We start from the raw sequence: 14704 nt of genomic DNA on the forward strand, positions 1-14704 counted from the left end.
GCGCACTCCCACACGAACGCCCCAGGATGTAGCCCAAATGCCTCCTTGTGGCTTTTCCTAGAGATCTCATTTCTTGTTTCTTACATGTTGCTCTATGCAGGGAAACTGTAGCCCCTGCATTTTAAGAATAAAATAGATGAAAAAAGAAAGAATTAAACATAACTTTCAGCTTTCTATCAAAATTGCCTGTCTTATCTTTGCTATACTTGAGCATACCAAGCATAGTTATTTTAGGCCTTTTATTTAAAGTTCAAGTGACTCCCTAACGGGGCGCCCATGGGTCTGTTTCTGGTGTCTATTGTTTCTCTCGGTTTGTTAGGTTTGTCTTGTCTCCTCACGTATACGGCGATTTCTGATCAGGTACCGTATGTTACACCTGAAACTTGTAGAAATACTTTGAGGTGTAGGATGAAGTTGTCTTTCCCCACAAGGTTGTGTTTACGTCTGACTTGGGATCTAACAAACCAGGGTGGCTTTCAACTTTCTGAGGCTGAGTTGCAGCCTTCTGGAGGGCCGTTCTGCTCTTGTTCACACTCTGGGACCAAGGCCCCTGGAGTCCCGACCCAAAACATAAAAGGTTTGCCAGGCACCCCTCCTCGTGGTGGCCCCAGCTCTACTCAGCAGCATCCCGAGCAGGACCAGTGGCAGAGAAAGTAGCCTCACACGCCAGACACGTGTCTCTGGGTTCCTGCCCTTCCCTGATCTTGGCCCCGTGATCCCTCGCTGCTGTGTTTGCTCCTCAGTACTCCCAATTAGACTTTAAAAAATGTACTGGATCAGCCTTTAAGTTGTGCTCGGTTGGGGATTTAGTCCACCACGATGGGAAGTAGTAATCCTAAAAATTTAACTCAGTTTCCCCTGTGAACTGGGAAAAGGCTGTTGCTCTTTGAACTTGGTGTCCAGACACCTTGGCTCAGACACTGAACCCCAGCTTTTCAAAGGGCTTAGTCTGGAGAGTATCACCATAAGCTCTTGGAACTTGGGGTAGGGGTGGCACTTGGCAGGTGACAGACACAGAGCTAGCCACAGAGAAAAAGATATCACACATTTCCGTGAGTTTAAGGCGCGGGGGTCCTAAACTGCAAACCCTACTTCCGTGTGAGGCAAAGCCCCTTGGTGGTCGCGGGCTCACCTGTTACCACGACACTCACCGAAAGGGGTGGGGCTGTCCTTGTCTCACACTGACCAGAGGAAGCTCTGAGAAGCTGGGTGGCCGGTTCAAGGTCTCCCAAGTGGAAGCCCAGTCCTGTTTTGGATTTAGGGACCCTGCTCCTGGTGGCCCCAGAGGATCCTTCCTGGGCGTGCCGCCAGTCCCCATTCCCGTGAGCCTGTCTCCGAGGAGATTTAACACAAGTACCTTTGCCAAACCTGTGGCAGGACGGACGGCAGATTGGAGGTCCTGGGAGTTCTGCCAGCTGCTCCAGCTGGGCCATCCCCGAGCAAAGGGCCTGTGAGCCGGAGGGGTAGCTGCTGACAGATGCCCTGAGGGCCATGGCATCCGCAGTCCCAGGCTGCTGTCCTGGCCAGTTATGGCCACCTCAGGTGGGTAAAGGAAGAGCCACGTGGATAAGGGGCAGAGGCATTAACGGAGCTATGAGCGTACACTAGGAAGTGTGCGAAGCACTTTACATGTATTAACTAAGAGGCTGACAGTGCTATTTACCTATTTACACTTGAGAACGCTGAAGCGCCGAGACTGTGCAGGCTGAGTAGAAAGGGCACCATTCCCCAAAGGAATCGGCTCTTAATTGGGGCATTTCAGGGGATACCTGAATCCTCTGGGGTCAGCCCGAAGCCCTGCTCTGGGTGGTCATGGACTGTCTTTCTCCACTGTCCCAGAGGCGGGCCTGCCCTAGGCTTAGCTCCCAGTGACCCATCTCCAGCCTTGATGCCAGGGCCTGAGTCCGGCGACTTGTCCAGTGTGGCCCACATACCACGTGCTGCTGGATGGAGCCCCTTCCCCGTGGTCCCCGGTCCTTCCAGGTGCTGCCTGGGCCTGCCCCTGCTGGCGCAGTCAGCGTCACCCATGCTTCAGTCACGGACTGGGCACCACGGCAGCGCCTGGTGAGGAGAAGGTGGGTATGTGCAGAGATGATGTCCCTCTGTCGCAAGGGCTGCAGAAGCTAGGTCTACAGCCCCACCACACTGAGGGGGCCCAGGAGTCAGGTGTGGAGGTCAGAGGGGTGGATATGGGGTAGGTGAGCTGAGCTGAAAGGGAGGGAAAGGTTGTCCTCTCTTCACTTCAAGCCAGAAAGAAAACGACTTTAAAGAGAGTCCCCTACAGCTTCATGGTGTCCCTGCAGCTTGAGAAAGCCAGTGGACGAATGTCTCATCCCCACCTGTAAAGCCTACAGGGCAAGAGACAGTTTGGCTTCTTCACTGACCCGGGTGAGGCCTCCTGAAAGGGACAGCCAGCAGGTCCTCAGGTCCAGCCCCGAAGCTGACCAGACCTCAGCGAGAGACAGTGGGTGGAGCTACCTGGTCCAGCAGCAGGCTGCCCAGTGGTAGTGCCAACCAGGACAGGGGCTGGACCAAAGCACAGGCTGTCCCGTGTGATGCGCAGTGAGTGACAGGACCACTGGGTCTCCCAGCAGGTGGCATCCAGGCTCTGCTGGGTTTCCACCCAGGTGCTGGAGGGAGGGAGGCGACAGAGGAGCTCTAGGGCCAGTGGGAGACACAGATAAGCCTCAGCCAGGTGGCTTTCCAACTCCACAGCTGTGCTGGCTCACAGGGACACCCCAGGGTGGAGGGGTCCAGGGGAGGGCTGATTTGAGGCAACAGACATTTCTTGAAAGTCCATGTGCAAGGTGAGACCCGCCTCTACACAGAGGGTCTTTCCTTACAGGCACTGGCTCTTGGTGAGCAAGGGCCCAAACCCTGGAACTGTACTGAGTGTCTCTCTCAGTCTTCCCCCTTCCCTCCCTCCCTCTCTCCTCTTCCTCCTCCTCCTCCTCTCACTCTCCACTGCCCTTGGTCGGGGGTAGGCAGAGCCAGAGCCCAAGAAAAGGGCCCGTGGAGCCCAAGAGCTCCATGGAGCCAGCTTTGGGCACGTACTGAGAAAGGTTTGACCTTGGGCCCAGATGGAAGGGATTGTGACCGGCAATTGGAGGAAGGCTCAGAAGACCCAGTACCTGTGGGCAGGGGAGCTGTGAGCACCTCACTAAGCCGGGGTGAGAGCGAGGGCCCCAGCCAGCTGAGGTGGCTCTCCACTGCCTCCTCTTAAAGGCAGTGTACTCAAATGAAACAAGAAAACCCAGCCTTCTGAAACAGCCACTAGCTCTCTCTGTTTCCAACTCCCCCATCCTTGCCCCTCACCCCCAGTGTGAGGAAACCACAGCTGAAACCCTATCGGGCTGAAGTGTTCTTACTGACCAGGAGGTCCTACCGGTCAGCATGACCTGTCCTGCCTTCTTTACTCTGTCTTGGGTCTGGCACGCTTCCAAGGGTTCTACAGAAAGGCCCAGATCCTCTTGGGGAAAGTCTGCCCATCGCATGTGCCCACACTGCTGTTGGGGCCTCCCAGGGGTGGCCTCCACCTCCACTCCCAGGGGAGGGACACCTCTGGCAGTGCCTGGGATGCTGGGGAGGGGGGGCAGGGGTGGGCAAGGGCCACGGCAGGGCACCCCCCGAATCTGTGTTTTATGAGGGGCAACCCTTGGGTGGTAGCTGCAGTGGGAAGTTACCAAGGCCCAAAGACGTGAAGGCCTAGCCAGGGAGGCATTTGTCCTGGGCCTGTCTTGTCACAGCTCGGGGCTCTCTAACTCAGAGAAAGCCATTCTGAGTGGTCTTTGGTCTTACCTTTTCAGGCCGGGACAGAAGCAGGCCCAGCCCGTCCTGGGGAGCATGATGGCAAATTTCCAAGTTGTGTGTGGAACCTGGGTCTCAGCCGTTTGCTCTATTTGGAGTGGAAGAAACAGACTTTTCAGTACTGGCTTTGTCACTCTCCAGTTGACCCTGGGCAAGTCCTTTAACTTTCCTGGGTCCCACTCCACCACAGGAGATGATGACACTTTCCACTGTGAAGCCTCTTGTGGGACCTTGCTTGGAGCCAGAGGCCACTCAGTGGGAGGCCCCAGAGCTCCCAGGGAGCTCAGCCTCTGACCCACAGCTGCAGGAGGGGCTCCCCGCACCTCCTCCCAGGTCCAGTCTGTCCTGGAAGTCCAGCCGGCCACACGCCTGGGCTGCCTCCCACTCTGCAAGAGGTCCTCCTGACTCAGTGGGCTGGCAGCCCCAGGCCACTTCTTCCCCGAGGATCTGAGGGTTGGAGCGCACTGGCTGGCTAAAATGAAGGAGAAGCGCGTGTAAGGGCCTTGTGTCCGCTGCAGCGGAGGGTGTCACAGGGCTCCGTTTCCATGGGAACCACTGTTTCAGGCAGGCTCTTGGGTGCAGAAAAGGGAAACTTGGCAGAGGTTCCAGGCACCTGAGTGAATACAGCAGAATCTGCCCCCCTCCGGAGGATGCCAGGGACCCTCACCCTTTTCCTCTACTCCCCACCCGACAGATCTGATGAGGTCCCTCAGCCGCCCTGATGGGGTTCCAACCTGGGACCCAGATGGGGACAGATGACCGGCCCTGGAGAGACAGGCTATCTGGGCAGGTTCTCACGTGGCAAGGCCCCATGGGTAAAAAATTAAGGGGTGACAGGTGAAAGAGGTGGAAGGACCCCTGGGTGTGACCCACATGATGTGGCCCTCGTAGCTGTCACCATCTCAGGCAGTGAGCTTCCATCTGTGAGGTCATTTTGGACCCAACACTCCAGAATGGTGTCCTCATGGGAAGGAGAACTGGCTGAGGGGGACCTCAGGGTCTTGAAGGCAATGCATGGCCTGAGGTCCTCCTTGGGTCTCTCCACAGGGTGTTCCTGAGGAGGGGCCCGCAGGGAGGAGAGGGCCGGCAGGGAGGGGAGGGCTGCCCCCTTGCTTGGGGCAAGAGCTCAAGCCACGGTTCCTCTCCCCGAGCCTGGGCTCTGCACCCCTCACCATATCCCACCCTCCCTATAACCAAGGTGGGGGAGCAGAGAACATGTGTGTTAGAGAAAGGGACAGAATGGCGGTGGCACAGTAAGAAGGCCTGGTGACAGGGGCTGAGGGGAGACCAGGAGAGCCAGATTACCCATTTATTCAGAGTGGGACAGTGATGTCTGGGGACAAGGGGGAGGGGTGGAGAGAGAGAGAGAGAGAGCCTTCAAACTGGCTTTGCGAGCAGGAGGGGTGGAGCTGGTAGAGGCAGGCAGGCAGGCAGGGAGGGGTGGGCGAGGAGCCGCCAGCCCAGGCAAACATGAGGCGGCTGCCAGCCCTGCCCCGCAGTCTCCGTCTCCTGGGCTGTGAGGAGGAGAGGCCAGCGGCAGTTTCCTTCAGCACCCGGCATGCAGCGGGCCAAGGTGGGTGAAGGCTGGGGACTGAGAGGTGGGGCAGGGGCTTCTGGGGTTGCCCTGGACCATCAGAGAACCTCGTTGTTCCTCTTCTTTTGAATTCATCTCTTGCTGTCCCTGTATCGCTTTGTGGAAAGTAAGTGTTGGGATGTCCTAGCTGGGGAGCTAGACTCCTGGGACCCCCTTTGGTCGGGAGAGGCCTTCGGTGTTTGCTGGACAGAAGCTGGACAGAGGAGATCCAGTCAGCCACATGGCAGGTCCTGCTCCATGGGGTCTCTGGGGCAGGTACTGGGGCAGGTGCTGGGCAACTGACCCCGAGCCTGGACTCCATAGCCCTGAGAGTAGGGGATGGCTGAATGCCGGGAGGGGGTGTTTATGCTTGAGGGCTGGTCAGTGGATGCACCTTTTAATTAATTACTCAAGAAATTAATGAATGCCTACTTCCTAAAGGGCCACGAGACCCCTAACAGGGACACAAGCTAATAGTTCTCATTCTGGGGGCTGTTGGGAGTTCAGAGAGAGAAAATACAAGGGAGTGCCTGGGGTAGGGTTCAAGAAATGGTGACAGGGTGGTGGGAAGGATGAAGAAGCATGAAATGAAGAAGAATGAGGGAAAGGAAAATAAGCCGGCCCCCAGAGTAGAGTTCACACTCAGAAACGTCCCGAGGCCTTCCACGCTCCTCGCATGTTCGGGGCGGTCTCTCTTCGGAAGGCAGTGGCACTGAGATTAGGCTGTTCGCAGCTGAACACCCCCAGCAGCGACGGTTCGAACAAGGCTGGTTGCAGTTCTTTTTCATACAGAAGTCCAGAGGGAGGCCACAGAGGGTGGGCACAGAGGCCCCGTGGTCAGCGGAGACTCAGGCTCTGTCTGTCTCCCTGGCTTCCACTCTGGAAGTGACCTGAAGGGCAAAAAATCACAGATACAACGAGGGTCTTGTGAGTAAGGGAGAATGGATGCTGGGCTGGCATCTCACAGTCTCCCCCCGCCGCCACCCCAAAAGACAGATTCCAGTCTCTCACCCATGGGAACAATAGTGAGCTTGTGTCTGGCTTCAGGCTACACTGCCCAGGGGCCCGGGTCGCCCCTGCCCTGTCTATACCACCTCCCAGGAGTGCCAGGAGAATTAGCAGAGGTGACAACAAGAAACTCTTCAAGCATGGCTTCGGGGTGGGTTGAAAGGGGCTCTTTCTTCCAGCACCTCCAGGTGGGCAGGGCAGGAGAGGAACTCAGAGCCTGTCTCAGGCTCACATAGTACGTGCTCACTGCACTCACAGGCCTCTGCAGCACAGTCCATGTGTATCCACAGGCATCCGCGTGAGCACACACTGCATGGCCAGAGGCAGCCACTGCCCCGGCTCCCTGGGCGGCACAACTGGCCTGCTCCCAGAGGTGTGTTTCTGAACTGTTGGGCTGCATGCAGCCCACTCTGTCTACCAGGCAGAGGACAGTCCTCCTCCTCTTGCCTTTCCTTTGCTGGCCCTAACTGCCAAGAGCTTATCCTGACAGTTCGGCCATCTCTGTCCCTGCCAGATGGGTGGAGTGAGCAGCTCGAGTCCTGTAGCTGCACCTGGCTCCTTCCTTGGCCATCGCGACCCCACACTGCTGTCTGCCCTCCACCCCACCCCCAACTGGCTTCTTGCCCTACACATCTTGCTGGGCCTGGCACCTGCCAGTATCCTTCCTGTGACTGGAGCAGGTCCCTCAGCTGCTTGTGCTGGGCCAGGTAGGGACAGCTCAGGGAAGCTGCCCCTAGCCACTCACCAAGGTCAGCAGGGGGACTGCTTGTGAAAATCACCTTCCTCCCTAGTGGCAGCAGGGACTGCAAGTCAGAGCACAGGCTGGGAGTTGGCTGGACTTGTCTGTGTTCAGCTGCCTGTCACTGTCACCGTCAGTGCTGCCTCGAATAATGTGCCCAGTTCGTAGCCTCCTGCATATTCCCTCCAGTCATTCGTGGGTCCTCACAGCAGCCTGAGAGAGCAAGCACGGTCACTGTCTCCTGCAGGCACCAAGGCTCAGAGGAAGGAGCAGCCCACCCACACACCCAGACTTGAACTCCATGAATAGAACAAACAGAGCCATGGGCTCTGCTGGAGTGGGCATGCCTGCTGTCTGGGGCTCCGGGGAGTGACGTCCTCATGGCCCAGCACGTGCCCCAGGAGCCTCCACCTGACAGGCTGCCAGCCTTCCTGCAGGGAACTGTCAGGAGATGGGCCTCAATTTGCTCCCTCAATCAGCCCAGCTAGAGATGGGGCATGAGTCAGATGCCTGAAATGGCGCTGACTGTTCTCCAGATAGAGCCCAGGAGGTCAGGGCTGACCCTGTACCTGCATCATCTTCCTGGCCCCACATTGCAGCCCATGAGGTAGCTCTTGGCATGGTACCCACTTCCCAGATGAGTGACCTGAGGTTTGCCTTAGATTGCAGTGACAGCATTGCAGCTGGAATTTGAAACCTGTTCTGTCTTACTGTGAAGCTCACTTCCCTAAGGCTTGGAGTGCAGGGTGTCCTGGGAAAAGACTGCAGGGGAGATATGTGTGCCTGGAACCAGGTGGCAGAGGAGGGACCCTGTCCCTTCTGTAGGCTTGTGGCCTTTGAATCCTCTGGACTCTTCAGTGACTGAGCACCAGCAGACACCACACCCATCCACGTCCCCGGATCAGCCATTCAACCCTGAGCTTCAACAGCCCCTTTCTGGGCTGCAGGCCCAGAGCTGCAAAGGAAAGGACCCCAGGATTTTGAATTCAGGATCTCTTTTCTTATCAGAACCTTCTGAAAGAGTGGGAGCTGCTTTGCAAACTTGGTCTGGCTTGGGGCCATCTGCTCTTCCCACCCTACCCCAAGGCAGCCCTGTGAGGCCCAGGAGCAGCTGCAGAGCCCTGAATGCGGCCTCTGTGAGGGGCAAGGGCAGCCTGGATTTCCAAGGCAAAGAAAGAATAGGGGAGGGAACTTGGCTGGTCTTCCTTCACAGGTCTCCAACCCCGGGCAGGAAGGAGAGGGGGAGTAAAAGGAGGGCGCAGTGTGATGTGAGTCACTGGACTGTAACCCCCAGGCTTCCCTACCAGCGCCCCATCCCTAGTTGACTGATGTTCCTTTTTAACAGGTGCATCTGTCAGCTGTGATCAGCCCACGTCCTAGACCCACAGAGCAGCTGTTTGACAGGGAGGGAACCCAGGGGCCCTGCAGGCATCAGAGTGGGATGGTGGGGGCTGAGTTGAGCTGAGGCAGGACAGCCAAGAGGGGGCCTGTCCCACCTCCCAGCTGGCCCAGCACCACCCCCAGACCTGCCACCTCAGGTTTCTACCCAGCCCTCCTCCATCGGGCCGGCCTGAGCCCACCGGCTCAGCTGGGCACAGCAGCTGCTGGTTCTCACCAGCCTCCTCTCCAGTGCAGCCTGCTACCCCTGCATTCCCTACCTCCTGCACATGGGCACCTCCAGGGTATGCAAGAGGCAACCTGGGTTCCCCTGCTGCTGGTGCCATGCCCATACCCAGTCTGTCCTGGCCCCATTTTAAGATTCTCTCTCAAGATGGACAATCTGGGCAGTGACCCCAGAGAGCCAATTCTAGCCCCAAATCTCTGCAGAGTTTGTGGGCTTGGGCAGAGCCCATCCCCTCCTTGGGCCAGTTCCCCCATCTGGACCAGATACACTCATAGCCTTTGCTCAGCCCCTGCAGGAGGTCGGGCCACATGCTGACCAGAGGTGCTGGGTGTCAAACTCAGGATGACCGCCAACCGTGCCGTGATGTCGATCCCTGTCCCACACACACAATGTACCCTGGCCTGTCACAGCGCTCCATCCCCGCCATTTGGGGCCCTTTGATAGGGCCCCAGCCAGAAAAGCTGAGGCCTAGAGAGGTAATGCGGCTGCACCCTGGGGGCTGTTAACCTGACTGCCTCCGCGGGTCTGGCCTCAGCCCCAGGCCCTACACACGCCGGCTATGTGTCCTCAGACAAGGTATGCAGCTCCTTTGTGCCAAGGTCTCCTCATTTTCCTGGGGAAATATCATTGGTCTCCTACAAGTCAGATCTCATACCAATCCTCTTAGCATGGCCCTGGGAACATGGCGAGAGCTCCTGAATGTGGGGAGTGTCAATGCCACTGTGTGCTGATAACATAGCTGAGCCTAGAAAAGTGAGCTTGCTCACTTTTGTCAGTGAGCAGCTCTAGTGGGCCCCTGGGTGTGTGACGCCCTCGTGGTGCAGGCAGCGAGCGGGATGCAGAGTGCCCTGGCTGAGGTGGTGGTCACCAAAGCCAGTTTCTCCTCTCCGCTCCAGCGCTCTGAGAGGGGGAGCGCGCCTGTGAGTGTCTGCAGGGACTCGTGACCCAGCTCCCCTCTCACCAGACAGGCTGCTGGCCCACATCTGTCTCTGTTCAGGGGTGGATGGAGAACTGAGGCTCCCAGACACCTCCCTATCCCAAATGCTCGGCGCGGCACGACACAACGCCCACCGCCACTTCCTGCCATCTGTCCCAAGTAATGGAAATAGAGCAGGTGACAAGTGGTGCTCAGTGAGCCAGTCTGTGCTGCAGCATCGCCTTGGGTGGGGGCCGGGCAGCCCTCCATCTGAGCAGGCCTGCAGGTCCCCAGCTGGCCCAGGCTCTGGCCCCAAGGCAGTCCTCTCGGGAGGAGCGAGGTTGAGCCTAGAGACCTGGAGCCCCTCAGCGACCAACCCCAGCCCCTCCGGTCTGAGGAATGAGCTCTCTAAACCTGAGCCGTAATTTCAAATGGACTGAGGGGCTTTATACAATACTATAAATACAGCAGTGCAGGCCCCACTGAGTCAAGCAGTGCAGCCCTCAGCAGGCAGGGAGTGGGGAACCCCAGACGATTCTCACGTGCAGCCAGTTGAGCAGAGCAGGCTGGATCTCACGGGCCGTGGGCGTGGCCGCGCCCTGGGACTGGGCGGCCACGTCCATACTCGCATTCAGAAGAACGAATAGTGATAATCACCCCTGCTGGGGGCTTCGTGTACGTCACCTCAGTTAACCTTTCTGTGGGGGCACGTTATCATCCCCATTCACAGATGAGGACATTGAAGCTCAGAGTGGTCAGGTACTTTGTCTAGAGTCACCCAGCCGGAAGGTGAGGGCCCAGAGTTCAAGTCCCTGTCCGGAAGACCAAGATCTCTTTCCACTGCACTCAGCTGCCTGAAGCCACATTAACCTGCCTGAAATCCACCCCACTCCCTGCTAAGTGCGTCTTCTGAACCAGTACCTGGTGGGTCCTGGTGACCCTTCTGAAGCTGCTCATGCTGCTTGGCATCCATACGTGTCTGTAGACATTTGGGAGAAGTTAGCCATGCCTTTCACATATACGTGTACTCACTCACATGACATTGCATATGAGAAAGGAGCCTGGATAGCCCAATGCAGGTGGCCCGGGTCCCTCCGTGGCCTCCAGCTGCGCACCCATCCGGACAGCAGCTGCGTGCCCACGGGTGGCCTCTGCCAAGCCTGCTCTGGGCTGCTCTCTGGGGGTTCTCAGAGCACAGCTGACGAGAACCATAGACTGGACCAGCTGCTCACAGGCCTTGCCTCAGTTCACCTTCAACAGCCAGTCCAGATGGGCCCCACGGGATGAAGCGGTGAACTGCAGGCTACTGACCTTTCTGGGGGCCTGTGGGGATCGGGGCGCCATGAAGTGAGACGTCTGGGTCCAGGTCTGTGCTTTGTCAAACGGGGTGTGTCCTGTTGCTGTGGTGTGAGAGGCCAGACCACAGGTGTGACAGGTGAAGACGCTCAGGTGATTGTGCTCCTGGTGGAGAGTCTGTCCCACACTCTGGGGGAGCTGGGTGACCCTGAGGCTTTGCCCCCTACATCTCCACAGTGACAAGTGTCATTGACTGAGGAGTCACCTGGACCCCTCCATCACTGCTCACTTCGATAGGAGATCCTAAATACCTGTCACATGAGAATCCCCAACACCCATGCACTGTCTGGGCTGGGCTCAGCCGCCCTTTCTCCCTGGTCTTGAGCTGCCCCCCAAGTTGGCCTCTTGCCTCGTTGTCCCCCAACCCTCCTCACACTCCAGCAGGCTGCCTTTCTGAAATACGTCTGCCCAACCCGAACTGGGGCCTGGGCGGGAGGGAGAGGCGGGACGGGGTGGGCCCTGCAGGGGGGCTGTTCCAGGCCTTCTGACTGGCAGCTCTGAGAGCCACAAAAACAGTGAGAGCCGCGTGTGCCGTTTAAAGTGTTCAGGTCGGTACGTAAAGGCAGTTTCTTTAAAGTGAAATTATTTTTAATCATCTATTTTAATTAACTCGATGTAAATTTTAGTATTATCGCTTAATGTGCAATCCATACAAAAATCGCTCATGAGCCATTTTACATTCTGGTAAGTGAGGGTTCGAAACCCCCATGCACATCTCAGGCTGGGTTGCTATGTCCCAAGTGCTCAGGCCGCATGTGCGGCCAGTGGCCACCTCGTGGGGCTCAGCCTGGCCAAGCGAGGGGGCCTCTCGGCTGCCATGTCTCCTAGCTGTTTGTGGTCTGCCTTCACCAGTGTTGGGAAGGCCGACCAATCCTGCCTTCACCTCCGGATGGGTCAGGGAGATGACCTGTTAGTTGGCTGGTGGTCACGGCGATGCCAGCTTGTCTGGATGTGTGAACATTCTTTTCTCTTTCAGTAGGTGATCAGAGGGTTATCTGTATAAATATAAATACATATAAATCCTACAGATAACCGTATATGTCTATCCCAAGATATAAATGGAGAGTTCAAATATTCAAGTTCCCAGGCTACTTATAGCAAGAGTAGAATGGTTTCCTCATGCCCCAGTCTACTTGATTTCAGTAATTTAGCTGCTTCATTATAGGGACTCCATTTAATCCTTTGCTCTTTCCTCAGAGGTAACCATAGCAATGCCACCAAAATAAAACAATCACGTTAACCTGCCCGTATGTTGCCTGCTAAGACCGCCCTGTCCTTGTAAAAGAGGGTGGGTCAACGGGAGTTACAGAGGTGCTGCTGTCTCCCGTACCAGGCAGAGGCAGGCCCCAGGCGCCCCGGGGGCACAGCCCTGCTTCCCGCAGCCAGCGAGCTCCCCCCTCCGTCCCCCCGCCCACCAGCACACACCTGAAGTGGAGCACGCTGGGCTGACTCCTCACCCACCCTGAGTGAGTGAGAACACAGCACAGGGACCGCGGGAGCTTCGTAAGAGGGTGGGAGAAAGAACCTAGTATGGAGTTTGGGCTCCGGTTGGGGGAATTGGACGAGGGTCTAAATGACCTCAAAAGGTTGGTGTGAGCATGAAATAAGGCATCTTCTCCCAACACCTAACTCAGTGACTGTCACATAGTAGGTGCATCGCCATGTGACATCCTTTCTGTTCCTCCCTGGCTCCCCACAGTCAGGGCACTTGGAAGGACGCTGAGACCCGCCCCTGGCCCGCTTGGCCAGGCGGAAGCTGCGACTCTCTGGGCTCCGGGGCGAGTGTCAGGGAAAGGCCGTGCCCACCTGCAGCCTCTGCCCTGAGGGACGCCCGTAGGCCTCAGACGAGGCTCCCGTCCCCAGGGCCAGCCCAGGGCCATTTCTGGGACTGGTACCAGAGCACCCCCCTGCCCAATGTGCCAGTGGGGACTCAGTGTGACCTGAGGACCCAGCTCTTCTGGCTTCATCGGTTTCTGTCACCCAACCCTGGCCATGCCCTGAGGCCCATGGAAGACACTTAGCTCTGTCCCGGTTACGGTGCAGGAGTGGGAGGAGGCGAGTTACGGAGAGCGTCACGGGGCTTGAACGCAGTCACTGATGGATGCTTATTGAGGGCTTTGTGTGTGTTCATCTTTCTAATGCCCTTTCTTGTGCACAAGAGAGTACTTCTGAGTTGAAAATCCATTGAGATACTTGTAGCTCTACATTCGGTTATACGAAGTAATACAGACAGATTCTGCCCACCCTCTCCCCAGTTCCTCTGATGGTGGCATCTCACAAACTATAGTGTAAGGTCACCGTGACATATGGACAGCGATGCAGCCCACCAGTCTCATTCTGACCCCCTAGTTTCACAAGTGTTCATTTGTGTGCGTGCGCTTAGTGTTGTGCAGTTTTATGTATGGGAGGGGGGGCCCAAAAACCCCAGAATTATCTTCTGGAGGGCAGGCCCCTTGTAGTACAGGCTTCCCTCACGAGGTGACTGTTCTAGGAACCCATCTGTGTCAGTGTACCAACCGGCATTGCGGTGAGAGGCTGTGTTAGGCTTCAGTGAATGTTTATTGAGGACTCTTTCAATGCGTTTGTCCATTTCATGATGGCCGATTTACTAGCGCACCTGCCCACATAACACTGAGTATTTAGCAGCTTTTTATCAAAAATGGCATGACCCCCACGTCACACCCTCCCTGTTCACCTGATCTCGCCCTGAGAGACTTCACTTTGTTTCCCTGGATGAAAAAAGTCCTCAAAGAGAAACATTTTGCTGATGTGGAAGAGGTGAAACAAAAATGGCAGAAGCCCTAAAAGGCCTCAAAATCAACAAATTTGAAATGATTTTGAGCAGTGGAAAAAGGTCTCAGCAGGTATACTGCATCAAATAGAGAGTGCTTTGAAGGTGACTGAAGTTGGAACATGTAAGGATAAGTATACAGTTTCTTATACATAAATTCCTGTTTGTTTGGGGTCCCCCTGTACACGTGCTGCTTTACGTCCCTACCGCCACAGGGGGGCGCAGGCGCGCGCAGGAGCCTCACGCGCTGCCTTCGTGCACCCGCCTCCTCCTCGCCTCGAACCCCATGATTAACCTCTGGCCCCCCAGTCTGTTTCATTTCTAAAATTTTGTCATTTCAAAACGTTGTACAAATAACGTATGCATAGAATTAAACGGTACATGACCTTTGGAGATTGGCTTCTTTCATTTGGGATAATTTCCTGGAGACTCGCCCAGTTTATGGGTGTATGGGCAGTGTGCTCCTGCTGGTCACCGTGTGGGATCCCACGGTGAGGATGCACCGGTTTGCTTGACCGACGCGAGGAAGGGCATCTCAGACGCCTCCAGTTTGGAGCTGTCACAATAAAGCTGCTGCGAACGTTGGCGCACAGGCCTTTGTTCGGATAAATGCTCAAGGGGGCAATTGCTGGGTTAAATGGCAGTTGCATATTTTTAAAAAGATTTTATATATTTTATTTTTGGACAGAGGTGAAGGGAAAGAGGAAGAGAAGGAGAGAAACATCAATGTGTGGTTGCCTCTCATGTGCCCCCTACTGGAGACCTGGCCCACTACCCAGGCATGTGCCCTGACTGGGAATCGAACCAGTGACCCTTTGATTCGCGGGCTGGTACTTAACCCACTGAACCACACCAGCTGGGGTACATTTTTGGTTTTTTAAGGAGCCGCC

Source organism: Artibeus jamaicensis, unplaced genomic scaffold (genome assembly GCF_021234435.1).
Source record: "Artibeus jamaicensis isolate MK-2021 breed Jamaican fruit bat unplaced genomic scaffold, CSHL_Jam_final contig_384, whole genome shotgun sequence".
Taxonomy (NCBI): Eukaryota; Metazoa; Chordata; class Mammalia; order Chiroptera; family Phyllostomidae; genus Artibeus; species Artibeus jamaicensis.